Source organism: Eschrichtius robustus, chromosome 1, assembly GCF_028021215.1.
Source record: "Eschrichtius robustus isolate mEscRob2 chromosome 1, mEscRob2.pri, whole genome shotgun sequence".
In the NCBI taxonomy this organism is placed as follows: Eukaryota; Metazoa; Chordata; class Mammalia; order Artiodactyla; family Eschrichtiidae; genus Eschrichtius; species Eschrichtius robustus.
This window is the reverse complement of record NC_090824.1, coordinates 75,507,393-75,533,561: the sequence shown is the minus strand read 5'-3', so window position 1 is coordinate 75,533,561 and position 26,169 is coordinate 75,507,393. Positions and strand designations below refer to the sequence as shown.

At 38.5% G+C, this 26,169-nt stretch overlaps 1 pseudogene; it reads right to left on the bottom strand.

Moving 5' to 3' along the window:
• Positions 1-1,059: 1,059 nt before the first annotated feature.
• Positions 1,060-25,249, bottom strand: LOC137760642 (Y-box-binding protein 1 pseudogene; annotated as a pseudogene).
• Positions 25,250-26,169: the final 920 nt, after the last annotated feature.

Here is a 26,169-nt window from a genome sequence, read left to right as displayed (position 1 = left end):
TGACGTTCTTAAAAATCTCAGCTTGACCAGATATGAAACAATTAAAAAACCCTTAAAAGTGTATTGAGAAAACTGGGTTTAAAAAAAACCACATTTGTCAGTACGCAAAATATATGTCTTGTTGACCTGAAACAAATAGACTACCAGATATTTCTCCAGAAAAGATGGGTTTATTTGAGATCAGCAGAAAATTGCAATTTGGGGTCTGTAATAATGGCATCCATGTGCAAGTCTCCACAAGGTAATGGAAGGAGGTTCTTTTTTTGGCCACAGTGCACGGTTTGTGGGATCTTAGTTTCCCAACCAGGGATCACACCTGGGACCCCAGAAGTGGAAGCGAGGAATCCTAACCACTGGACCACAAGGGAATTCCCAGGAAAATGTTTTTTAGAGAGGAAAAGGAAGTTGGGAGGGTCCTAGGAAAGAAGAGTTTTTCTTCTTCCTGTTGGGTTCTGTTAATGTCGCAGGGCCTGAGAGCTCCCCCTTCTGGTATCCCAACTCTATTTAATTGAAGTTTCCATTTACTAATTTTACAGTCTTTAGGTAAAAATATTAAAAACCCCAAGCTGCATAGATAATGCAGATAGTTCTAATTATCTTGTCAATGGGCAAAAAACAAGCACTTAAGGTCTTCAGCTCCAACCTTTTTTACTGCTGGAATTCCATATTCATTCCTTCTTAAAATTATTTATTTATTTAATTTATTTTTGGCTGTGTTGGGTCTTCGTTGCTGCGCACTGGCTTTCTCTAAGTTGTGGCGAGTGGGGGCTACTCTTCGCTGCAGTGAGCAGGCTTCTCATTGTGGTGGCTTCTCTTGTTACAGAGCATGGGCTCTTAGGCTTCAGTAGTTGTGGCACGTGGGCTCAGTACTTGTGGCGCACGAGCTAAGTTGCTCTGCGGCATGTGGGATCTTCCCAGACCAGGGCTCGAACCCATGTCCCCTGCATTGGCAGGTGGATTCTTAACCCCTACACCACCAGGGAAGTCCCATATTCATTTCTTCTTGTTGGATGGCTAAACAGGATGATGATCGAGGTGGTAAACCAACCTCTACTCAGGTTAGCCCTGCTCAGCTTTAGGAACAGATGAATTTTCAGCTGCTGGAGCACCTGCTTTTGTCTCTGTGCCATGTTGTGGTTTAGGGTTTTCTGGGAATCTTCAGAGGTGACTGAAGTTGTGGTAGTACCAACCTTGAGGTGGCTGCTGACCTTGATCTCATCTCCTTGATTTTCCTTCTCCTTTTTGTTGCTGTCTTCTCTATGCTGTCTTTGGTGAGGAGGGCCCTTAAGGAATCATGATCTACAACCCCAATACATATTCTGTCTCACTGGTGTTAAAAAACAAAATTTAACTGAGTAAATTTAAAGATCAAATTGGCTTTATTCATTGATTCATGAATTGGGCAGCATCCCATCTAGCAAACAGAAAGTAGCTTCAAAGAGCTACTGAAAAGGAAAAGATTTTTATAGACAGAAGGGGGCAGGGACAAGGAAAAAAAGTGGATTACCTAATCTTTCTATGGAAGGGGTCTGTCAGGCAGATTGCCTCATTACTACTGACCAGGAAATTCCAGACTGACCAGTTGAGATCACATTCCTGGGGGAGATTGAAACTGCAGTTTGGTTTGATATTAAGTTTCAGTTTGGTGAGGCGGGCTTAGCACAAGTGACTCCATTTTGGGTCTGATGTCTCTTTTTAACGCTAGTCTACCTTGATCTCCTATCCCCTGGTTATCAGCACACTCCACTACTTTTTCCTGCACCAGAGGAATACTGTGGTCAATGCTCATAGGTCTCTGTGTGTAGTAGGATGAGAACTGTGGCCTGAGGTTGGGTTGGCCCTACTGGAACTGGCCTTCTGGACCACTCTCCCATCCCTCATTCTTTTCCTTATTCTTACTGTTTTGGTAATTCTGGTAATTGGTAGAAAACCCCTACCATGTGGGTAGCATCTATAATGGTTACAGTCTGCTGCATATTTACTGCTTGCACTGGAACTCCAGTAGGGCCTGTAACATTTGCTAATTCCATACCCTTTTCTCCTCAAAACATCAAACTCCACAGTGTCTCCATCTCCTACATTGCAAAGTTGGATACATGTTGTATCACGTATTAGTACCTCATTCTTTTTTATTACTGAATAATATTCAATTTTACAGCTATTCTACACTTTGTTTATCTATTTGTCAGTTGGTAGACATTTTGGTTGTTTCCACTTTGGGGCTTTTATGAATAACACTGCAATTAATATGCATATACAACTTTTTATGTGAATATACATTTTCAATTTTCTTGGGTATAGGAGTAGATTTGCTGGGTTATGATAGCTCTGTGCTCAGCATTTTGAGAAACTGCCAAATTGTTTTGCAAAGTACCTTACCATTTTACATTCCTGCAAGTAATGTAAGTTTCTCTAATTCCAGTTTCTCCACACCCTTTCTGACACTTGTCACTGTCTGTCTTTTTGATTTTAGTCATCCTAGTGAATGTGAAGTGGTATCTCATTGTGATTTTCATTTCCCTGAAAGCTTAATTATGTTGAAATTTTTTTTTCATGTGCTTATTGGACATATGTCAATCTTCTTTGGAGAAATGTCTAGTCAAATCCTTTGTCCATTTTTAAGCTGGGTTGTCTTTTTATTGTTGAATTGTAAGAGTTCTTTATATATTCTGGATACAAGTTATACCATTTATATTTAATATGATTATCGATGGGGTTTGGTTGAAATCTACCATTTTGCTATTTATTTCCTATTCTCATTTTTCCTATTTTCTTTTTCTTTTTTCGAGGGGATTAATTGAGTTTTTAAAAAATATTTTATTCCATCTCCACTGTTACCTAATTAGCTATACCTCTTTATTTGTAGCTGTTTCTCTAGCATTTATAGTATACATCTTTAATGTAGCACACCATCAAATAAAATACCACTGACTACATAATATAAGAATCTTTCAAACTTACATTTTCCTCCTCCCAGCCTTTTTGTTATTATTTTCATATATTTTACTCCTGCATGTTACAAACTCCACAGTGCATAATTATTATTTTTGCTCTGAGTAGTCAAAATTCTTTTAAGGAGATTTAAAAGCTAGCTGGTTACAAAACATCTTGATACTCTTTGCCTTGAGGTAGGCAATCTGTGAAATGCTCTGGACATTTTTTTGGCTCTGAACTTTTACTCAAGCAGTAGAAAAAATGAAGAGGTGTTGAGTCAGATACTTCTGGAAACTAAGTTCCAGGCTGCTTACTGGGCTTTTGGGAGCCCATGGATTGATACCAATTACTTAGTATTCATGCGTGAGCTTTCACCTGTCAGTGAACTTTTTGAATCCCTGTTGTGTATTGCAAATTACCAAAGGTTTGGAGCTCTTCCATATCTGGAGTCTCCTGGCTTTATTGTCCACTTATTAAATTGCTAAGTGAATGGGACTAATAATAGGAAATTCACTGGAATGGAAAACTTTTAATAATACCCCTGAGTATTCATTGATGGCAAGTTCAGTTATAGTCAAGCAATGATCACTTCAAAATCCTATGTCAGATAGATAAAAATCACAAAGCTTTCAAGCCTAAAGCCCATCTTGTGCAGAATTCTGTGCTCTGTGATTTTACATCCTAGGCTTCTGTAACAGGGTATAAGAGGAGAAATGAATCATTAGAGGAGGTACAGGAATAGATGGTAAGTGTTTGATGTCAGTGGAAAATCTATATTAAACAAGCAAGATAGGTCTATAAACAAATGTTACTGATTATGCATTGAAGAATATTGCTTTGGCCTTTATAAGACAGTCAGAGTTTAATAGCGCTCCTGGGTTGATTGATTTGATATAATGACACAGAGTTTTCCTATCCTCTTTCTGCCTCATCTTTATAAGGTGATAATGGTTATTATTACTTATTTAAGGTGGATGTTGAGGGAAGGAGAGAGGAGATAATAAGATCTTCAAGAGAAGTTTATCTCCTGAGAGTGATAAATGAACAGTGGTCTTCGTGTGTATCTAAACTTTCCTAAACCTAAACCACATTTTCACCTCTAAAACCACTGCAAGGAAGGTAATTGTATTAGTTAGGATTCTCCAAAGAAACATAACAAATAGGATCTCTCTCTATATATATCTATTTATCATCTATCTTTTGATTGAAATACATTTTATATATCTATCTATCTCTATCTCTATATATGGAGAGAGAGAGAGAGAGAGAGAGAAAGAGGGAGAGATTTATTTTTAAGGAATTGGCTCATGAGATTGCGGGCCTGACAAATTTGAAGTCTGCAGGACAGGTCAGGCAGGCTGGAAATTCTGGCAGGAGTAAGCCTTTCAGTCTTGAGTCTAAAGACAGTCTGGAGGCCAAATTCCTTCTTCTGGGGATCTTAATCTTTTCTTTTAAGACTTTGACTGATTGTATTAGTCCTACTCACATTATAAAGGGTAATCTGCTTTACTCAAAGACTACTGATTTAAATGTTAATCACATCTAAAAACACCATCACAGCAACAGCTAGATTGTATTTGAAGGCACAACTGGGTATTATGGCCTAGCCAAGTTGACACAAAAAATTAACCATCACAATAATTAAAGGGGAAGGGACTTCCCTGGTGGCACAGTGGTTAAGAATCTGCCTGCCAATGCAGGGGACACGGGTTCGAGCCCTGGTCCAGGAAGATCCCACATGCCATGGAGCAACTAAGCCTGTGTGCCACAACTACTGAGCCCGTGTGCCTAGAGCCCATGCTCCACAACAGGAGAAGCCACTGCAGTGAGAGGCCCGCCCACTGCAACGAAGAGTAGCCCCTGCTCTCTGCAACTAGAGAAAGCCCACGCACAGCAACGAAGACCCAACGCAGCCAAAAATAAACAAATAAATAAATAATTTTAAAAAATGATCAAACGGGTAAAATTATTACCTACTTTCCAGATAACGAATATAAAAGTCAAGTGACTTGCCCAAGTGTACCAGAGATATGATAGATGAGTTGGTTAAAGGAGTAAAAAGAAGCAGAATCCAAATTTTTGGATATATTAACTCACAAAATAAGTCTTCACTTAATAATATTTTTAATTCAGCAGGACAATAACAGAACCTAAGACTAACTGGATTTGATTTGACACAACTCCTTAAAAACTTTTATATTTTTTCTCCAGCTTTATTGAAGTATAATTGACAGACAAAAATTATATATATTTAAGGTGACAACGTGATGATTTGCTACACATATCCATTGTGACATGATTACCAAAATCAAAACACTTTTATATTTTCTTGACACAAAATTTTAAGCTTAAAGTTAGTATCAGGTCATATCTCATAAAGTATTCAATTTATTTATATTAGCTAAAGATAAATACTTTCTTTCTATAATAAATGTTTGTTGAATGAATGAATGGCCTTTGAGTAACAGATTTTGGAATGTGTTCAAATATAGTTCTAATGGTGCCCATGGTAGTTAATGATTAAAATGGAATGGCAAGTAGGCTTAGTTTTACCTTACTTGGCAGAAGAAGGCAAAAGTACTGAAAAGGACAAATGCAAAATTTACAGCGAAGGAAAGGGATTAACAAATTCAGAGACCAATATTAAAAGGGTGAAATGATTTAAATAGAAAACCAGTTACTAATGTCCAAATCAGAATGTTTTTTATTTTGTGTTTTTTAATATTTTGCTTTCTCTCTGTTTCATTTCAGAAGAAATTATGAAAGAAGTAAATGAAAGAACATTATAACAATTAGCTAAGCTCCCCTTGCATTGTTGGAGAAAACTGGTAAGTTTTACCACCTCTTTATTTTCATTGCTTGCCATGTTTTTTTTGGGTATGCACATATACAATGGTACTGAGCAAGACTCAATCACTTGTTTGATATGGTGCATAAGTGTGTGGTGTTTAGAAGTTTAATAGAAGGCCTTTTAAGTTATAAGAATTATTTAACCTCTCTTCTGTCTCAGAACTCAGTATACTTTTTCAATGCGTTTGTTGCTTCCTACTAAGGCACCTACACTCCTCCCCTCCCCCCCGCCCCCTAATACACACACCCTCCAAGATTCTTCAAAATGCCTCGGATTATGACTTGTTACATTTTAGAGTTTGCCACAGTACCTGTTTCTTTTTTCTAGTTATCAAAAAAAGTCATATGATTATGGATTTGGGGATGGGGGAGGGATCAAGACAATCATTTCTCTCTGCCTTTTTGTATTTGAATCCCTAGCACAGTGCCTGCCTAGGCACTACAAGTTTATAGAATGAAAGTTGAATATGTTACAACCTTCCAAAGAAAGAATGAGTCTCTTCTACTGGCAGATGGTCATTCAGTCTTTGCTTGTTTGCCTAAGCAAGGGAGTCCTTATTACCACCAGAGAAAGCTTGTCCTTTCTGTGCGCTTACAAGTTAGTGCACAGAAGTCAGCATACAAGTTAGATGTGGGCTGTTCTGGAGAAGATATGGAAGACTACAGCTGAGGCATGATAGTTCTGTTCTCCTGGGCTTCCCTACCCAGTTTCACCCTCTGGAACAGAACTCACCATGACTATATCCCTGTAATGTGTGAGGGAGTGTTGTTGAGTGCTTCCTTGGTATGCAGAGGAGGACACCACTGGTTCTTCCCTTAAACAATCCTCACCTCTAAAACCTCTGAGCAGCTTCTTTCTCAGAGGTTTCTTTTCCTGTTTTGATTGGGAACCAGATAAATCATATCATGATATACTATGAAGAATCAAATCTTTAAAAAAAACAATGCTCATTTTCTGGATTGTAGAAACTGCGTTGATATTTGCAGTTTATATATATAGTGACTTTGGGTGCCACAGCCATTGTACTTCTCCACTACCAAAGCTGGTATATCTTTAAATACACATTTATTTTAAAAGAACAAATTAGATATAAGGATTAACCAAGACGGTGGAGTAGAAGGATGTGCTCTCACTCCCTCTTGCGAGAGCACCAGAATCACAACTGGCTGCTGGACAATCATTGACTGGAAGACCCTGGACTTCACCAAGGAGGATACCCCACGTCGAAGGACAGAGGAGAAGCCACAGTGAGACGGTAGGAGGGGCGCAATCAGAGTAAAATCAAATCCCATAACTGCTGGGTGGGTGATTCACAGACTGGCGAACACTTATACCACAAAAGTCCACCCACTGGAGTGAAGGTTCTGAGCCCTGGGGGTCCGGCAACAGGAGGAGGAATTCCTAGAGAATCAGACTTTGAAGCCTAGTGGGAATTGATTGCAGGACTTTGACAGGACTGGGGGAAACAGAGACCCCACTCTTGGAGGGCACACACAAAGTAATGTGTGCATCGGGACCCAGGGGAAGGAGCAGTGACCCTGGGGGAGACTGAACCAGACCTACCTGCTGGTGTTGGGGGGTCTCCTGCAGAGGCGGGTGGTGGCTCTGTTTCACCGTGGGGATAAGGACACTGGCAGCAGAGGTTCTGGGAAGTTCTCCTTGGCGTGAGCCCTCCCAGAGTCTGCCATTAACCCCACCAAAGAGCACGGGTAGGCTCCAGTGTTGGGTTGCCTCAGGCAAAACAACCAACAGGGAGGGAACACAGCCCCACCCATCAACAGTCAAGTGGATTAAGGTTTTACTGAGCTCTGACCGCCACAGCAACAGTCAGCTCTACCCACCACCAGAGCCTCCCATCAAGCCTCTTAGATAGCCTCAACCACCAGAGGGCAGACAGCAGAAGCAAGAAAAACTACAATCCTGCAGCCTGTGGACCAAAAACCACAGTTACAGAAAGATAGAGAAGATGAAAAGGCAGAGGGCTATGTACCAGATGAAGGAACAAGAAAAACCCCCAGAAAAACAACTAAATGAAGTGGAGATAGGCAACCTTCCAGAAAAAGAATTCAGAATAATGATAGTGAAGATGATCCAGGACCTCGGAATAAGAATGGAGGCAAAGATTGAGAAGATGCAAGAAATGATTAACAAAGACCTAGAAGAATTAAAGAACAAACAAGCAGAGATGACCAATACAATAACTGAAATGAAAACTACACTAGAAGGAATCAATAGCAGAATAACTGAGGCAGAAGAACGGATAAGTGACCTGGAAGACAGAATGGTGGAATTCACTGCTGCGGAACAGACTAAAGAAAAAAGAATGAAAAGAAATGAAGACAGCCTAAGAGACCTCTGGGACAACATTAAACGCAACAACATTCGCATTATAGGGGTCCCAGAAGGAGAAGAGAGAGAGAAAGGACCAGAGAAAATATTTGAAGAGATTACAGTCGAAAACTTCCCTAACATGGGAAAGGAAATAGCCACCCAAGTCCAGGAAGCGCAGAGAGTCCCATACAGAATAAACCCAAGGAGAAACACGCCGAGACACATAGTAATCAAAGTGGCAAAAACTAAAGACAAAGAAAAATTATTGAAAGCAGCAAGGGAAAAACGACAAATAACATACAAGGGAACTCCCATAAGGTTAACAGCTGATTTCTCAGCAGAAACTCTGGAAGCCAGAAGGGAGTGGCATGATATACTTAAAGTGATGAAAGGGAAGAACCTACAACCAAGATTACTCTACCCGGCAAGGATCTCATTTAGATTTGATGGAGAAATCAAAAGCTTTACAGACAAGCAAAAGCTAAGAGAATTCAGCACCACCAAACCAGCTCTACAACAAATGCTAAAGGAACTTCTCTAAGTGGGAATCACAAGAGAAGAAAAGGACCTACAAAAACAAACCCAAAACAATTAAGAAAATGGTCATAGGAACATACATATCGATAATTACCTTAAACGTGAATGGATTAAATGCCCCAACCAAAAGACATAGACTGGCTGAATGGATACAAAAACAAGACCCATATATATGCTGTCTACAAGAGACCCACTTTAGACCTAGGGACACATACAGACTGAAAGTAAGGGGATGGAAAAAGATATTCCATGCAAATGGAAATCAAAAGAAAGCTGGAGTAGCTATACTCGTATCAGATAAAATAGACTTTAAAATAAAGAATGTTACAAGAGACAAGGAAGGACACTACATAATGATCCAGGGATCAATCCAAGAAGAAGATATAACAATTATAAATATATATGCACCCAACATAGGAGCACCTCAATACATAAGGCAACTGCTAACAGCTATAAAAGAGGAAATCGACAGTAACACAATAATAGTGGGGGACTTTAACACCTCACTTACACCAATGGACAGATCATCCAAAATGAAAATAAATAAGGAAACAGAAGCTTTAAATGACACAATAGACCAGATAGATTTAATTGATATATATAGGACATTCCATCCAAAAACAGCAGATTACACATTCTTCTCAAGTGCGCACGGAACATTCTCCAGGATAGATCACATCTTGGGTCACAAATCAAGCCTCAGTAAATTTAAGAAAATTGAAATCATATCAAGCATCTTTTCTGACCACAACGCTATGAGATTAGAAATGAATTACGGGAAAAAAACGTAAAAAAGACAAACACATGGAGGCTAAACAATACGTTACTAAATAACCAAGAGATCACTGAAGAAATCAAAGAGGAAATAAAAAAATACCTAGAGACAAATGACAATGAAAACACGACGACCCAAAACCTATGGGATGCAGCAAAAGCAGTTCTAAGAGGGAAGTTTATAGCTATACAAGCCTATCTAAAGAAACAAGAAAAATCTCAAGTAAACAATCTAACCTTACACCTAAAGAAACTAGAGAAAGAAGAACAAACAAAACCCAAAGTTAGCAGAAGGAAAGAAATCATAAAGATCAGAGCAGAAATAAATGAAATAGAAACAAAGAAAACAATAGCAAAGATCAATAAAAATAAAAGTTGGTTCTTTGAGAAGATAAACAAAATTGATAAGCCATTAGCCAGACTCATCAAGAAAAAGAGGGAGAGGACTCAAATCAATAAAATCAGAAATGAAAAAGGAGAAGTTACAACAGACACCGCAGAAATACAAAGCATCCTAAGAGACTACTACAAGCAACTTCATGCCAATAAAATGGACAACCTGGAAGAAATGGACAAATTCTTAGAAAGGTATAACCTTCCAAGACTGAACCAGGAAGAAACAGAAAATATGAACAGACCAATCACAAGTAATGAAATTGAAACTGTGATTAAAAATCTTCCAACAAACAAAAGTCCAGGACCAGATGGCTTCACAGGTGAATTCTATCAAACATTTAGAGAAGAGCTAACACCCATCCTTCTCAAACTCTTCCAAAAAATTGCAGAGGAAGGAACACTCCCAAACTCATTCTATGAGGCCACCATCACCCTGATACCAAAACCAGACAAAGACACTACAAAAAAAGAAAATTACAGACCAATATCACTGATGAATATAGATGCAAAAATCCTCAACAAAATACTAGCAAACAGAATCCAACAACACATTAGAAGGATCATACACCACGATCAAGTGGGATTAATCCCAGGGATGCAAGGATTCTTCAATACACACAAATCAATCAATGTGATACACCATATTAACAAAATGAAGAAGAAAAACCATATGATCATCTCAACTGATGCAGAAAAAGCTTTTGACAAAATTCAACACCCATTTCTGATAAAAACTCTCCAGAAAGTGGGCATAGAGGGAACCTACCTCAACATAATAAAGGCCATATATGACAAACCCACAGCAAACATCATTCTCAATGGTGAAAAACTGAAAGCATTTCCTCTAAGATCAGGAACGAGACAAGGATGTCCACTCTCACCACTATTATTCAACATAGTTCTGGAAGTCCTAGCCACGGCAATCAGAGAAGAAAAAGAAATAAAAGGAATACAAATTGGAAAAGAAGAAGTAAAACTGTCACTGTTTGCGGATGACATGATACCATACATAGAGAATCCTAAAACTGCCACCAGAAAACTGCTAGAGCTAATTAATGAATATGGTAAAGTTGCAGGATACAAAATTAACGCACAGAAATCTCTTGCATTCCTATACACTAGTGATGAAAAATCTGAAAGAGAAATTATGGAAACACTCCCATTTACCATTGCAACAAAAAGAATAAAATACCTAGGAATAAACCTACCTAGGGAGACAAAAGACCTGTATGCAGAAAACTATAAGACACTGACGAAAGAAATTAAAGATGATACCAACAGATGGAGAGATATACCATGTTCTTGGATTGGAAGAATCAACATTGTGAAAATGAGTATACTACCCAAAGCAATCTACAGATTCAATGCAATCCCTATCAAATTACCAATGGCATTTTTTACGGAGCTAGAACAAATCCTCTTAAAATTTGTATGGAGACACAAAAGACCCCGAATAGCCAAAGCAGTCTTGAGGGAAAAACATGGAGCTGGAGGAATCAGACTCCCTGACTTCAGACTATACTACAAAGCTACAGTAATCAAGACAATATGGTACTGGCACAAAAACAGAAACATAGATCAATGGAACAAGATAGAAAGCCCAGAGTTAACCCACGCACCTATGGTCAACTAATCTATGACAAAGGAGGCAAAGATATACAATGGAGAAAAGACAGTCTCTTCAATAAGTGGTGCTGGGAAAACTGGACAGCTACATGTAAAAGAATGAAAGTAGAATACTCCCTAACACCATACACAAAAATAAACTCAAAAGGGATTAGAGACCTAAATATAAGACTGGACACTATAAAACTCTTAGAGGAAAACATAGGAAGAACACTCTTTGACATAAATCACAGCAAGATCTTTTTTGATCCACCGCCTAGAGTAATGGAAATAAAAAGAAAAATATACAAGTGGGACCTAATGAAACTTCAAAGCTTTTGCACAGCAAAGGAAACCATAAACAAGACGAAAAGACAACCCTCAGAATGGGAGAAAATATTTGCAAATGAATCAACGGACAAAGGATTAATCTCCAAATTATATAAACAGCTCATTCAGCTCAATATTAAAGAAACAAACACCCCAATCCAAAAATGGGCAGAAGACCTAAATAGACATTTCTCCAAAGAAGACATACAGACGGCCACGAAGCACATGAAAAGATGCTCAACATCACTAATTATTAGAGAAATGCAAATCAAAACTACAATGAGGTATCACCTCACTCCTGTTAGAATGGGCATCATCAGAAAATCTACAAACAACAAATGCTGGAGAGGGTGTGGAGAAAAGGGAACCCTCTTGCACTGTTAGTGGGAATGTAAATTGATACAGCCACTATGGAGAACAATATGGAGGTTCCTTAAAAAACTAAAAATAGAATTACCATATGACCCAGCAATCCCACTACTGGGCATATACCCAGAGAAAACCGTAATTCAAAAAGACACATGCACCCGAATGTTCATTGCAGCACTATTTACAATAGCCAGGTCATGGAAGCAACCTAAATGCCCATCAGCAGACGAATGGATAAAGAAGTTGTGGTACATATATACAATGGAATTTTACTCAGCCATAAAAAGGAACGAAATTGAGTCATTTGTTGAGACGTGTATGGATCTAGAGACTGTCATACAGAGTGAAGTAAGTCAGAAAGAGAAAAACAAATATCGTATATTAATGCATGTATGTGGAACCTAGAAAAATGGTACAGATGAGCCAGTTTGCAGGGCAGAAGTTGAGACACAGATGTAGAGAATGGACATATGGACACCAAGGGGGGAAAACTGCGGTGGGGTGGGGATGGTGATGTGCTGAATTGGGCGATTGGGATTGACATGTATATACTGATGTGTATAAAATTGATGCCTAATAAGAACCTGCAGTATAAAAAAACAAACAAAACAACTAATACTAAACTTTCATTGGGTTATTTGTATGGAAATATGTTAATATAAATGTTTCAGACATTACATGAAATTTCTAAAAATTTTATATTTGTATTTGTATGGAAATATGTATGGAAATATGTTAATATAAATGTTTCAGACATTACATGAAATTTCTAAAAATCTTATATGTTCTGGTATAATGTTATAAGTAATAATCCTAGTTATTACTTTAAAATGTATATCTCAGAAATAACTAATTTTCTTGTCAACTGCATTATTATGAACTTTCATCAAATCTTTAACCGTGGTCATTTTTAAGTCTTTTGTCATTTACAGACAGTTCTGGGTGTACTCTGATGATTTTGCAAATATGTTCCTATAAAAGGGTTTCATCTTCAAGAAATTCATGGAAAAGACTCTGACAAGTACAGGTTTCTGGTAACTGACTGTACTGCTGAACTGAATGAATAAGCATTTTCAGAACTCTAATGAAAAACTGATGAACTCATAAAAGTGCTAACAAAAGATCAAGATGAAAAAAAAAATTAATTACATGGGACTGAGTGAACTGATGAGGATGAGTATAATTTTTGTGACTTTCTGTCTGAATTAAAAAAAAAAAAAATCCCACAAGGACTCAGAGGCAAAGAATATACAAATCAATTTTCACTGCAAAGTAAAGGAGCTGTTACAGTGGAGGATCACTGGACTGAATGTCAATATTATGACATAGTATGAGTGTGTTTCATGTTTGGTAATTGCAATCATTTTTTGCTTTTGTTGTGGTCATCCATGTACAATGCTTGGTGTCAGTCTATTTATCTCTTGTAAAAATAAAATACAGTGTGTGTGTGTGGAAAAAAAAAAAAGAACAAATTAAAGGGGCACCTTTCTTTTTTAGTGCAGGAGCTGACCATATATGTTCTATCCACACCTACAACTGGCATGTGCCCCTCTCTCTATCTACACATATATATTCATTAACATACTCATATAAGTTGTATATTAATATGCTATTTGGAAGTGCTTTATACTCCCAGTTTTGTCCTTTTTGTTTATGGTAATTTATATGACTTAATAGTTTTCCCTAATGAATATTCTCTGGGCAAAAAAACAAAAAAAAACAATGCAATATGCTGTGAAGAATAAAATCTTTAAAAAAGAAACTAAGTACAATATACTAAAAGATTTAGGAGTTAATCTAGCTCAGCTCTCTGGAGGCAACTGCTGAGTAGTAGAAAAATCTAAGGGCAGGGTAACTGGGACAGAGTTCCAATTCTGCCATGCAAAAGCAGGGCAAGCCTCAAAACATCTCTGAACTTTAGCTGCATTCCATTTTATTAGAGAAATAAAGCTGTCAAAGTTTATTGTGTCCCTATGAGCTTCTACCTGTCTCTTCTTTAGGGTTTAAGCCCCTGGCATTCAACTGACACAGGCAGTTCTCTCATACAAGATCTCTCCAAGCAAGATCGTGGCAACTCAGAGTTTTACAAATTCATTTGAAGCTAAAATGATGATAGTCTACTAGGATGGAACTCAGGTTCCTCTTGGCAAAAGGAGCATTCTCTAAGTGTGTCTTTGCCAAGACTTGAGCCTATAGTGCTGAACTAGAGATCAGGAGGAAACAGAGAAGAGGCAGAGAAAGATAGGGTTTGGAGTATCTCTGAGCAAACAGCAAAATAACTGGGCTGAAACTGGGGACTCAGGAGGTGAAGGAGACTCTGCTGCTTACGATGTTTGATCCCCGACAATTCACTATACACCTGAGAGGAGTGATTTGAAAAATGGGAGAGTTCTTACTGTCTATATTGCAGAGCTGGTGTGGGAATTGCAGAGCTCTTGGGAGAAAGGTAGAAGGACAGGCAAAGGGTAGGAAGGGACAGATTTTCATTTTCTTTTAGCCTTTTATGAAGAATATCAATATACACAATACACACCAATATAACAATACTGATGTCCAGTGAGGATTCTGGTCCTTTTAGTTCAATTGCCCCTTTGTAGATAAGACTTCTACTGTTTTCCTTAAAAATCTGAGCAATTATTTTATTTATTTATTTTTTAAGATTTTTTTGGATGCGGATCATTTTTAAAGTCTTTATTGAATTTGTTACAATATTGCTGCTGTTTTATGTTTTGGTTTTTTGGCCGCAAGGCATGTGGGATCTTAGATCCCTGACCAGGGATCAAACCCGCACACCCTGTATTGGAAGCCGAAGTCTTAACGACTGGACCGCCAGGGAAGTCCCTGAGCAATTATTTTAATGCACAGATCAACTTCCCCCCAAATTTTGAGACTTTTCATGTTCCTTACTTGCAGTGTTACTTTACAGATATTTTTTCAATTAATTCATGGAGTATTTGGCGAGTTTCTCCTTCGTGCCACATACTTAACTATGTAGAAAAATGAATGAGATATTTCCTTTCCTTCAAGATGTGCATAGTTGCACTTTCTTGCTCCTTAAAGGCCACTTTATGTTTTTTGGTTCAATCTCTGTTAAGCTGAGAGTGTAGGCTTAACAGAGAGTGTAGGCTTTGGAAAATTCAAATCCTACTTCAACCAACAGCTAACTGAGTAACCATGAGTAAATTAACTCAACCCTGTCAACATTTTGGAAAGCAGTTTGACAGCACTGTATTTTGAGTCATAACCCCTGATCTAGTAAATTCATTTCTAATAATAAATTTCTAAAAACAAATTTTAAATATTGGAGCAGTTATAATCATGCAAAAGAATTTGTTGAGCTAATATTGTTGTTCTATGTACTTTTTAAGATATTTTAGATACTTCCTTGAACAAAACAGACAAAGGTTCTTGCCCTTATGGAGTTTACATTCTAGAAGCAGGTGACAGACAATAATAAACAATAGACTAATTAAATAAGTAAAATACATAGTATGTTAGAAGGTGATGAGTGCTTTCAAAAAGTAAAAAAGTAGATCAGGGTAAAGGGGATCAGGAGTGCTGGGGATTCTGGGTGAGTTTCAGTTTTCTACAAGATCATCAGCATAAGCCTCATTGAGAAGGTAATATTTGAACAAATACATTAAGGGGGTGAGGGATTGACTATGGGATCTGGGGGAAGAGGTTCCAAGCAGAGGAAGTAACCAGTGCAAAGGCCTTCAGGTGGGAACGTGTTTAGAGTATCTGAGGAATAGGAAGGAGGTCAATATGATTGGAGCTGAGTGAATGAAGGGGAGGGTGGTAGGAGATAAGGTTAGAGCCGTAACGGAGAGCTGTATCATTTAGGGCCTTGTAGGATACTGTAAAGACTTCACTTTTACAAGATGTGAGATGGGGAGCCATTGGAAATCTTTGGTGGAATGACATGATCTGACCTAGATTTTAATAGGATTTCTCATGGTTATGTTGAGAATAAATTGTACTATTATTTTTAACAGTGAGAAACTAGAAACATCTTGAATGGCCACAGAGGTGGAATGTATGCAATGAAATGTCATTCAACCATATACTTATAATACTGAGAGAAAAATAGAATGTAGAATTACATGTTTGTAATGTAAAAACTGTAGAGCACAGGGAGCTAATTAGCACAAATTAAAGACAACAGTAATATGATAACAGCAATTACATCTGTTGTGGGATTATGGGTATTTTTCCCACTCCATTTTCCACTATGTGGCTTTCCTAATGAGAACATGTATATAAATATATGACATCAAGATGGGTGTGATGTCAAAGATATAGGGTGAACCAAGAGAAGTTAAAGACCAAAAGTCTTGGTTCAATGAATTATGGTTGGAAGATATTAGAGACCTAGAGAGGCAAGCGAATGAGATGGAGGCTTGGAGAGTAGAGAAAGGAAGGCATAATAGGGGCCTTGAAGGTCAGCATTTGTGTGCTGCTAATGTATATGTACTTGGAGGTTCTCAGTTCTTCAAGTCTCAAGCTCTCTGTGAAGTGGTGGTGATGACGGTGGCTGGGAGGAGTGTGAGCCAGCATCTGGTAGGCATGTCTGTACCTGGTAGTTTTTCGTGTTCTTTTTAACACTAAGTCTTGCTGGTTTCCTTGTGGGTTTCAACAACTTCTCTTTCTAATATCCCATCAAACCTTTGTTTTTCTAGGAAAGACTCTATGACAAATTATTGTTGGTGTAAGAAAGAAGTACAACCATCATGACTTCCTGGGATGAGGGAGTTTTGATGAAGGGCCTAGGCAGAATGGATGCTTTAAAAAATTTATTTCCACATTGAGCTCCTTGCTAAAAAACTACAAGTACTTTTAAAAGAAGAACTTGTTATTATATCAGAAAGAGTAGGCATTCTTCATTTCTAATTTTCTTCAGTGTTCATAGTAGAATGTGGGCATCCTATTCCCATATTATCTCTATGATTAATTTCTCAACCCTCCATTTATTAAGAAACTACTCTTTACTTGTGGTTGCCAAGGGTGGGGGGAGGAAGTGGGATGGACTGGGAGTTTGGGGTTGGTAGATGCAAACTATTACATTTAGAATGGATAAACAACAAGGTCCTACTGTATAGCACAGGGAACTATATCTAATCTCCTGGGATAAACCATAATGGAAAATAATATTAAAAAAAAGAATGTCTCTGTGTGTATAACTGAGTCACTTTGCTGTAAGCAGAGATTGCCACATGGTAAATCAACTCTACTTCAATTAAAAATATAAAATAAAATCATAAAGAAACTAGTCTTTAGATCTATTAGTAGATTAAAAGATTAAATCTCTGAAGTACAAATAAAAGTTTAATTCAAGGCTTAAATTTTGATACATTCAATTGTGAGTTTAAAAATGAAGCTATTGGGCTTCCCTGGTGGCGCAGTGGTTGAGAGTCTGCCTGCCAATGCAGGGGACACGGGTTCGAGCCCTGGTCTGGGAAGATCCCACATGCCGCGGAGCAACTAGGCCCGTGAGCCACAACTACCGAGCCTGTGCGTCTGGAGCCTGTGCTCCGCAACAAGAGAGGCCGCGATAGTGAGAGGCCCGCGCACCGCGATGAAGAGTGGCCCCCGCTTGCTGCAACTAGAGAAAGCCCTCGCACAGAAACGAAGACCCAACACAGCCAAAAATAAATAAAATAAAATAAAATTAATTAATTAAAAAATACCTAGCTCCATCATTAAAAAAAAAAAATGAAGCTATTTTTTTCAAAGAATTTTTTAAAAAAGCTCTACTACTAAGTCAATAAAAGAGACACTTTAACACTAATTTTTACTTGACCTCAATGATTTGAATTCAGTATTTTCTATTTAACATCCTTAGTTTGTTAGCCCTGAGTCTTTTTTTCCACATTTGAAAGTCCCGATCTGCCAAATTATTCATGCATCAGTCCATCTGTGAGTTCACTGGATGACTCAAGGAATGAGTGAAATTTAATGTGTTTACAGCAAGATAGCACTGCTCAGGTGTCACTAATAACTAAGAATAACAATTCTTTGTGTGTACATTTCTTCCCTCCAGGTTTATTGGCCATTCCAATGTGCCTCACTTCTCCAAATTTTTGATTATGCTTCCTAAGACCTCCAGATTTTTTTTCTTACCTTCAGAAGATAGAAAAGAGAGAAGAAAAAAAATATAGAACAAAACAGATCAGCATGGTGGTGGGCAAAGAATGGAAAGGCTGAAGAGAAGTAGAGAAAGATGTAATGGGAAGGTTGAAGGAGGTGCTATGCATCTTTGCAGAAGAATGAAATCTTAAAAAAACAGGAGAGTGTTAAATTTACTTCCAACTGGCAGTATATACTTGTGGTTAGCTTTGATTATATATGTTTTTGTTTTTATGGAATTTTTAGGGCAGAGCCCCTGCCTGGCATTTCTTCAGGGGCTTCTGTAGTTCTGGAGCATGGAAGTCTTAGTCACTGCTGAACTTATTACCACCTGGGTGTTGGGATCTCATTCGCTGCTGAACACAAGTTTTGGGGATGTACTTGTAAATAAAGCAGATCTAGTTCTTACCCTCGAAGGGTTTATATTTGGAGAGGCATACAATAAACATGGATGCAAATAATGCAGATAATTTCAAGTGTTTATAAGTGCTACAAAGAAGATGGACTAGGATATTGTGTAAGTGGGCAGCGTTCTTTTAGTTATGATCGTCTGCAGGGACTCCATGAGAGGGATCATATTTGAGATCAGACCTTAAAAATGAGAAAGAGGGAGTCCTGGGAAGTCTACGGGAAGAATGTTCCTTGGGCACAGATCCTGCTGGGCATTCACTAAATATTGTTTGATTAGTGACTCCTCACTTTCTTTCATCCGCTTTTTTGTCATCCTGGTTTTAGGCTGCCTAGAACATGACCTACATTTTCTCTCTTGGGGTCTTTTGGGATGGTTTTTTGCAGAGAGCTCTTAGTTATAATAAATAGAACAGACTTTTTGTGTGTGACAAGTGCCAGGCAATACGTTAAACACTTTTATAACAGTTCATGAAGTAGGTTTAGTATTTCCATTTGTACACATGAGGAAACTGAAGCCCAGAGAGGCTAAGTAATTTTTCCAAAGTCACCTAATCTCAAAGTCTCAGCCCATCTCTTTTTAAAACCAGAGCAAAACCACTTTTTACTAATACTGTCTAGATTTCTCTGGTGCTAAAGATGCAATAACTACCTTCTGCTGTCCCTGGGAACAGCCTAAAGACATCAAGGGGATTACTGTGGCTTTGTGAATTTCAGCCAATCCCAAGACTCAGTGCTTTCCATTAGATTTTTCTTAAGTCAAATATGCATATGAGCTTCAATTTTTTTTTCAACATCTTTATTTTAGTATAATTGCTCTACAATGGTGCATTAGCTTCTGCTGTATAACAAAGTGAATCAGCCATACGTATAGACATATCCCCATATCCCCTCCCTCTTGCATCTCCCTCTCACCCTCCTTATCCCACCCCTCTAGGTGGTCACAAAGCACCAAGCTGATCTCCCTGTGCTATGCAGCTGCTTCCCACCATTCAAATGTAGCCATCCATTCTACATTTGTATATATGTACATGCCACTATCTCACCTTGTCCCAGCCCACCCCTCCCTCTCCCCATGTCCTCAAGTCCACTCTCCATGTCTGTGTCCTTATTCCTGTCCCGCCTCTAGGTTCTTCAGAACCATTTTTTTTAGATTCCATATATATGTGTTAGCATACGGTATTTGTTTTTCTGCTTCTGACTTACTTCACTCTGTATGACAGACTCTAGGTCCATCCACCTCACTACAAATAACTCAATTTCATTTCTTTTTATGGCTGAGTAATATTCCATTGTATATATGTGCCACATCTTCTTTATCCATTCATCTGTCGATGGACACTTAGGTTGCTTCCACATCCTGGCTATTGTAAATAGTGCTACAATGAACATTGCGGTACATGACTCTTTTTGCATTATGGTTTTCTCAGGGTATATGCCAGTAGCGGGATTGCAGGGTCGGATGGTAGTTCTATTTTTAGTTTTTTAAGGAACCTCCATACTGTTCTCCATAGTGGCTGTATCAGTTTACATTCCCACCAACAGTGCAAGAGGGTTGCCTTTTCTCCACACCCGCTCCAGCATTTATTATTTATAGACTTTTTGATGATGGCCATTCTGACTGGTGTGAGGTGATACCTCATTGTAGTTTTGATTTGCAATTTCTCTAATGATTAGTGATGTTGAGCATCCTTTCATGTGTTTGTTGGCAATCGGTATATCTTCTTTGGAGAAATGTCTATTTAGGTCTTCTGCCCATTTTTGGATTGGGTTGTTTGTTTTTCTGATATTGAGCTGCATAAGCTGCTTGTATATTTTGGAGATTAATCCTTTGTCAGTTGTTCCATTTGCAATATTTTCTCCCATTCTGAGGGTTGTCTTTTCATCTTGTTTATGGTTTCCTTTGCTGTGCAAAAGCTTTTATGTTTCATTAGGTCCCATTTGTTTATTTTTGTTTTTCTTTCCATTTCTCTAGGAGGTGGGTCAAAAAGGATCTTGCTGTGATTTATGTCAAAGAGTGTTCTTCCTATGTTTTCCTCTAAGAGTTTTATAGTGTCTGGCCTTACATTTAGGTCTTTAATCCATTTTGAGTTTATTTTTGTGTATGGTGTTAGGAAGTGTTCTAATTTCATTCTTTTACATGTAGCTGTCCAGTTTTCCCAGCACCACTTATTGAAGAGGCTGTCTTTCTCCATTGTATATTACTGCCTCCTTTATCAAAGATAAGGTGACCATATGTGTGTGGGTTTATCTCTGGGCTTTCTATCCTGTCCCATTGATCTATATTGCTGCTTTTGTGCCAGTACCACACTGTCTTGATTACTGTAGCTTTGTAGTACAGTCTGAAGTCAGGGAGCCTGATTCCTCCAGCTCCATTTTTCTTTCTCAAGATTGCTTTGGCTATTTGGGGTCTTTTGTGTTTCCATACAAAGTGTGAAATTTCATGTTCTTGTTCTGTGAAAAACGTCATTGGTAGTTTGATAGGGATTGCATTGAATCTGTAGATTGCTTTGGGTAGTATACTCATTTTCACAATGTTGATTCTTCCAATCCAAGAACATGGTATATCTCTCCATCTGTTTGTATCATCTTTAATTTCTTTCATCAGTGTCTTATATTTTTCTGCATACAGGTCTTATGTCTCCTTAGGTAGGTTTATTCCTAGGTATTTTATTTTTTTTGTTGCAATGGTAAATGGGAGTGTTTCCTTAATTTCTCTTTCAGATTTTTCATCATTAGTGTATAGGAATGCAAGAGATTTCTGTGCATTAATTTTGTATCCTACTACTTTACCAAATTTATTGATTAGCTCTAGTAGTTTTCTGGTAGCATCCTTAGGATTCTCTATGTATAGTATCATGTCATCTGCAAACAGTGACAGTCTTACTTCTTCTTTTCCAATTTGGATTCCTTTTATTTCTTTTTCTTCTCTGATTTCTGTGGCTAAAACTTCCAAAACTAATTTGAATAATACTGGTGAGAGTGGGCAACCTTATCTTGTTCCTGATCTTAGTGGAAATGGTTTAGTTTTTCACCATTGAGAATGATGTTGGCTGTGGGTTTGTCATATATGGCCTTTATTATGTTGAGGTAAGTTCCCTCTATGCCTACTTTCTGGAGGGTTTTTTTATCATAAATGGGTGTTGGATTTTGTCGAAAGCTTTTTCTGCATCTATTGAGATGTTCATATGTTTTTTCTCCTTCAATTTGTTAATACGATTTATCACATTGATTGATTTGTGAATATTGAAGAATCCTTGCATTCCTGGATAAACCCCACTTGACCACCATGTATGATCCTTTTAATGTGCTGTTGGATTCTGTTTGCTAGTATTTTGTTGAGGATTTTTGCATCTATGTTTATCAGTGATATTGGCCTGTAGTTTTCTTTTTTTGTGACGTCTTTGTCTGGTTTTGGTATCAGGGTGATGTTGGCCTCATAGAATGAATTTGGGAGTGTTCGTTCCTCTGCTATATTTTTGGAAGAGTTTGAGAAGGATAGGTGTTAGCTCTTCTCGAAATGTTTGATAGAATTCGTCTGTGAAGTCATCTGGTCCTGGGCTTTTGTTTGTTGGAAGATTTTTAATCACAGTTTCAATTTCAGTGCTTGTGATTGGTCTGTTTATATTTTCTATTTCTTCCTGGTTCAATCTTGGAAGGTTGTGATTTTCTAAGAATTTGTCCATTTCTTCCAGGTTGTCCATTTTATTGGCATATAGTTGCTTGTAGTAATCTCTCATGATCCTTTGTATTTCTGCAGTGTCAGTTGTTACTTCTTTTTCATTTCTAATTCTATTGATATGAGTCTTCTTCCTTTTTTTCTTGATGAGTCTGGCTAATGGTTTATCAATTTTGTTTATCTTTTCAAAGAACCAGCTTTTAGTTTTATTGATCTTTGCTATCGTTTCCTTCATTTCTTTTTCATTTATTTCTGATGTGATCTTTATGATTTCTTTCCTTCTGCTAACTTTGGGTTTTTTTGTTCTTCTTTCTCTAATTGCTTTAGGTGTAACGTTAGGTTGTTTATTTGAGATGTTTCTTGTTTCTTGAGGTAGGCTTGTATTACTATAAACTTCCCTCTTAGAACTGCTTTTGCTGCATCCCATAGATTTCGGGTCATCGTGTTTTCATTGTCACTTGTTTCTAGGTATTTTTTGACTTTCTCTTTGATTTCTTCTGTGAACTCTTGGTTATTTAGTAGTGTATTGTTTAGCCTCCATGAGTTTGTATTTTTTACAGTTTTTTTTCCTATAATTGATATCTAGTCTTATAGCGTTGTGTTCAGAAAAGACACCTGATATGATTTCAATTTTCTTAAATTTACCAAGGCTTGATTTGTGACCCAAGATATGATCTATCCTGGAGAATGTTCCATGAGCACTTGAGAAGAAAGTGTATTCTGTTGTTTTTGGATGGAATGTCCTATAAATATCAATTAAGTCCATCTTGTTTAATGTGTCATTTAAAGCTTGTGTTTCCTTATTTGTTTTCATTTTGGATGATCTGTCCTTTGGTGAAAGTGGGGTGTTAAAGTCCCCTATTATGATTGTGTTACTGTCGATTTCCCCTTTTATGGCTGTTAGCATTTGCCTTATGTATTGAGGTGCTCCTATGTTGGGTGCATAAAGATTTACAATTGTTATCTCTTCTTCTTGGTTTGATCCCTTGATCATTATGTAGTGTCCTTCTTTGTCTCTTATAGTCTTTATTTTAAAGTCTATTTTGTCTGATATGAGAATTGCTAGTCCAGCTTTCTTTTGATTTCCATTTGCATGGAATACTTTTTTCCATCCCCTCACTTTCAGTCTGTATGTGTCCTTAGGTCTGAAGTGGGTCTCTTGTAGACAGCATATATACATGTCTTGTTTTTGTATCCATTCAGCCCGTCTATGTTTTGGTTGGAGCATTTAATCCATTTACATTTAAGATAGTTATCGATATGTATGTTCCTATTACCATTTTCTTAATTGTTTTGGGTTTGCTATTGTAGGTCTTTTCCTTCTTTTGTGTTTCTGCCTAGAGAAGTTCCTTTAGCATTTGCTGTAAAGCTGGTTTGGTGGTGCTGAATTCTCTTAGCTTTTGCTTGTCTGTTAAGGTTTTAATTTCTCTGTCGAATCTGAACGAGATCCTTGCCAGGTAGAGTAATCTTGGTTGTAGGTTTTCCCCTTTCATCACTTTAAATATGTCCTGCCACACCCTTCTGGCTTTCAGAGTTTCTGCTGAAAGATCAGCTGTTAACCTTATGGGGATTCCCTTGTATGTTATTTGTTGTTTTTCCCTTGCTGCTTTTAATATTTTTCTTTGTAGTTAATTTTTGATAGTTTGATTAATATGTGTCTTGGCATGTTTCTCCTTGGATTTATCCTGTATGGGACTCTCTGCGCTTCCTTGACTTGATTGACTATTTCCTTTCCCATATTAGTGAAGTTTTCAACTATAATCTCTGCAAATATTTTCTCAGAACGTTTCTTTTTCTCTTCTTCTTCTGGGACCCCTATAATTCGAATGTTGGTGCGTTTAATGTTGTCCCAGAGGTCTCTGAGACTGTCCTCAATTCTTTCCATTCTTTTTTCTTTATTCTGCTCTGCAGTAGTTATTTCCACTATTTTATCTTCCAGGTCACTTATCCGTTCTTCTGCCTCAGTTATTCTGCTATTGATTCCCTCTAGAGAATTTTACATTTCATTTATTGTTCAAAGTTGTTCATCATTGTTTGTTTGCTCTTTAGTTCTTCTAGGTCCTTGTTAATCATTTCTTGTATTTTCTCCATTCTGTGTCCAAGATTTTGGATCATCTTTACTATCATTACTCTGAACTCTTTTTCAGGTAGACTGCCTATTTCCTTGTCATTTGTTTCGTCTGGTGGGTTTTTACCTTGCTCCTTCATCTGCTGCATATTTCTTTGTCTTCTCATTTTCCTTAACTTACTGTGTTTGGGGTCTCCTTTTCGCAGGCTGCTGGTTCGTTGTTCCCGTTGTTTTTGGTGTCTGCTCCCAGTGGGTAAGATTGGTTTAGTGGGTTGTATAGGCTTCCTGGTGGAGGAGACTGGTGCCTGTGTTCTGGTGGATGAGGTTGGATCTTGTCTTTCTAGTGGACAGGACCGCATCCAGTTGTGTGTTTTGTGGTGTCTGTGAGCTTACTATGATTTTAGGCAGCCTCTCTGCTAATGGATGGGGTTGTGTTCCTGCATTGCTAGTTGTTTGGCATGGGGTGTCCAGCACTGGAGCTTGCTGGTCGTTGAGTGAAGCTGGGTCTTAGTGTTGCGACAGAGATGTCTGGGAGAGCTCTCGCTGACTGATATTACATGGGGCCAGGAGGTCTCTGGTGGACCAGTGTCCTGAATTCGGCTCTCCCACCTCGGAGGCTCAGGCCTGACAGCCGGCCGGAGCACCAAGACCCTGTCAGCCACACGGCTGGGGAAGATGGGCTATGAGTTTGGTGTCCACTACTGCCCTGTTGTAGCTGTCTCAGCTGTCTCCACAGGTCACCCAGACACATTGGGTTATTCCACCATTCCTCAGAACTTGCACATGCCAGTGTGGGATTTGCGGTTGTCCTCCGGATACTCTTCATTGAAATACCTTGCATTGATGGTGGTGAGAGATATGCTAATAGTCTTGGTTCTCTTCAGTTCAGAGACTGGGACAGCCTGAGCCTTCAAGTGGCCAAGTCAGGAGCAGCTGGCCAATGGTCCCAAAGTGATAACATGTCAGATTCCAAGAAGGCTTTCTGCAGCGCCTGAGCAGTATTCCCAAGCAGCCTATCTGCTCAGCTGCAGCACTCTGACCGGGGAGCTCAGTGGGACCCTCAAGTGAGGATTTCTGCTGGCCCTAGAGCCTGACTTGCCCACACAGGCAAGGAGCTGAGGAGAGCATCTACCGGCCCCGCCTCACCAGAGGAGCAGACACCTGGAAGCTGGGCAGCTAATAGTGCTGGAGATGAGGTGGGTGGGCGGGGCTGACAGCCTCCTGAGAAAAGCCAGAACCGTGTGGAGGGTTCCCGTGCTACCGCTTAGGTGGGGGGAATTAATTCAGAGCCAAGGCTGAGGGTAGTTCCCAGCCCACCCTGCCTGGAAAGGCTGGCGTTACCCCATCTGGTCCTGCTAAGGCCTGAGCTTCAATTTTTAATGATGCTCTTCAAAGCCAGAGATTCTTCACATTCCCTGGTTTCTCTATTGATCTTTTTGACAGGAGACCTAGACATCTGCTACACCTAATCACATAGAAAAGATGCATCTAGTTCCTATTTTACAGTTCAGAAAACTGAGGTTTAGAGGGTGACGGCCAAAAGTCATAGTTATTTGAAATCACCACCGTATGTGCTCTTATGAAGAGCCTCTACCCTCTCCTTCTTAGCTGAAAGCAAAACAGCTCTTGGTTCTCTGCTACTAATGCATTGCTGACCAGGAGTTTATGAGAAAAGTCCTCTCCATCTTAAGAATATTGCTTTATAAGAAATACAACCATATTAGGGACTTCCCTGGTAGTGCAGTGGTTAAGACTCCGAAC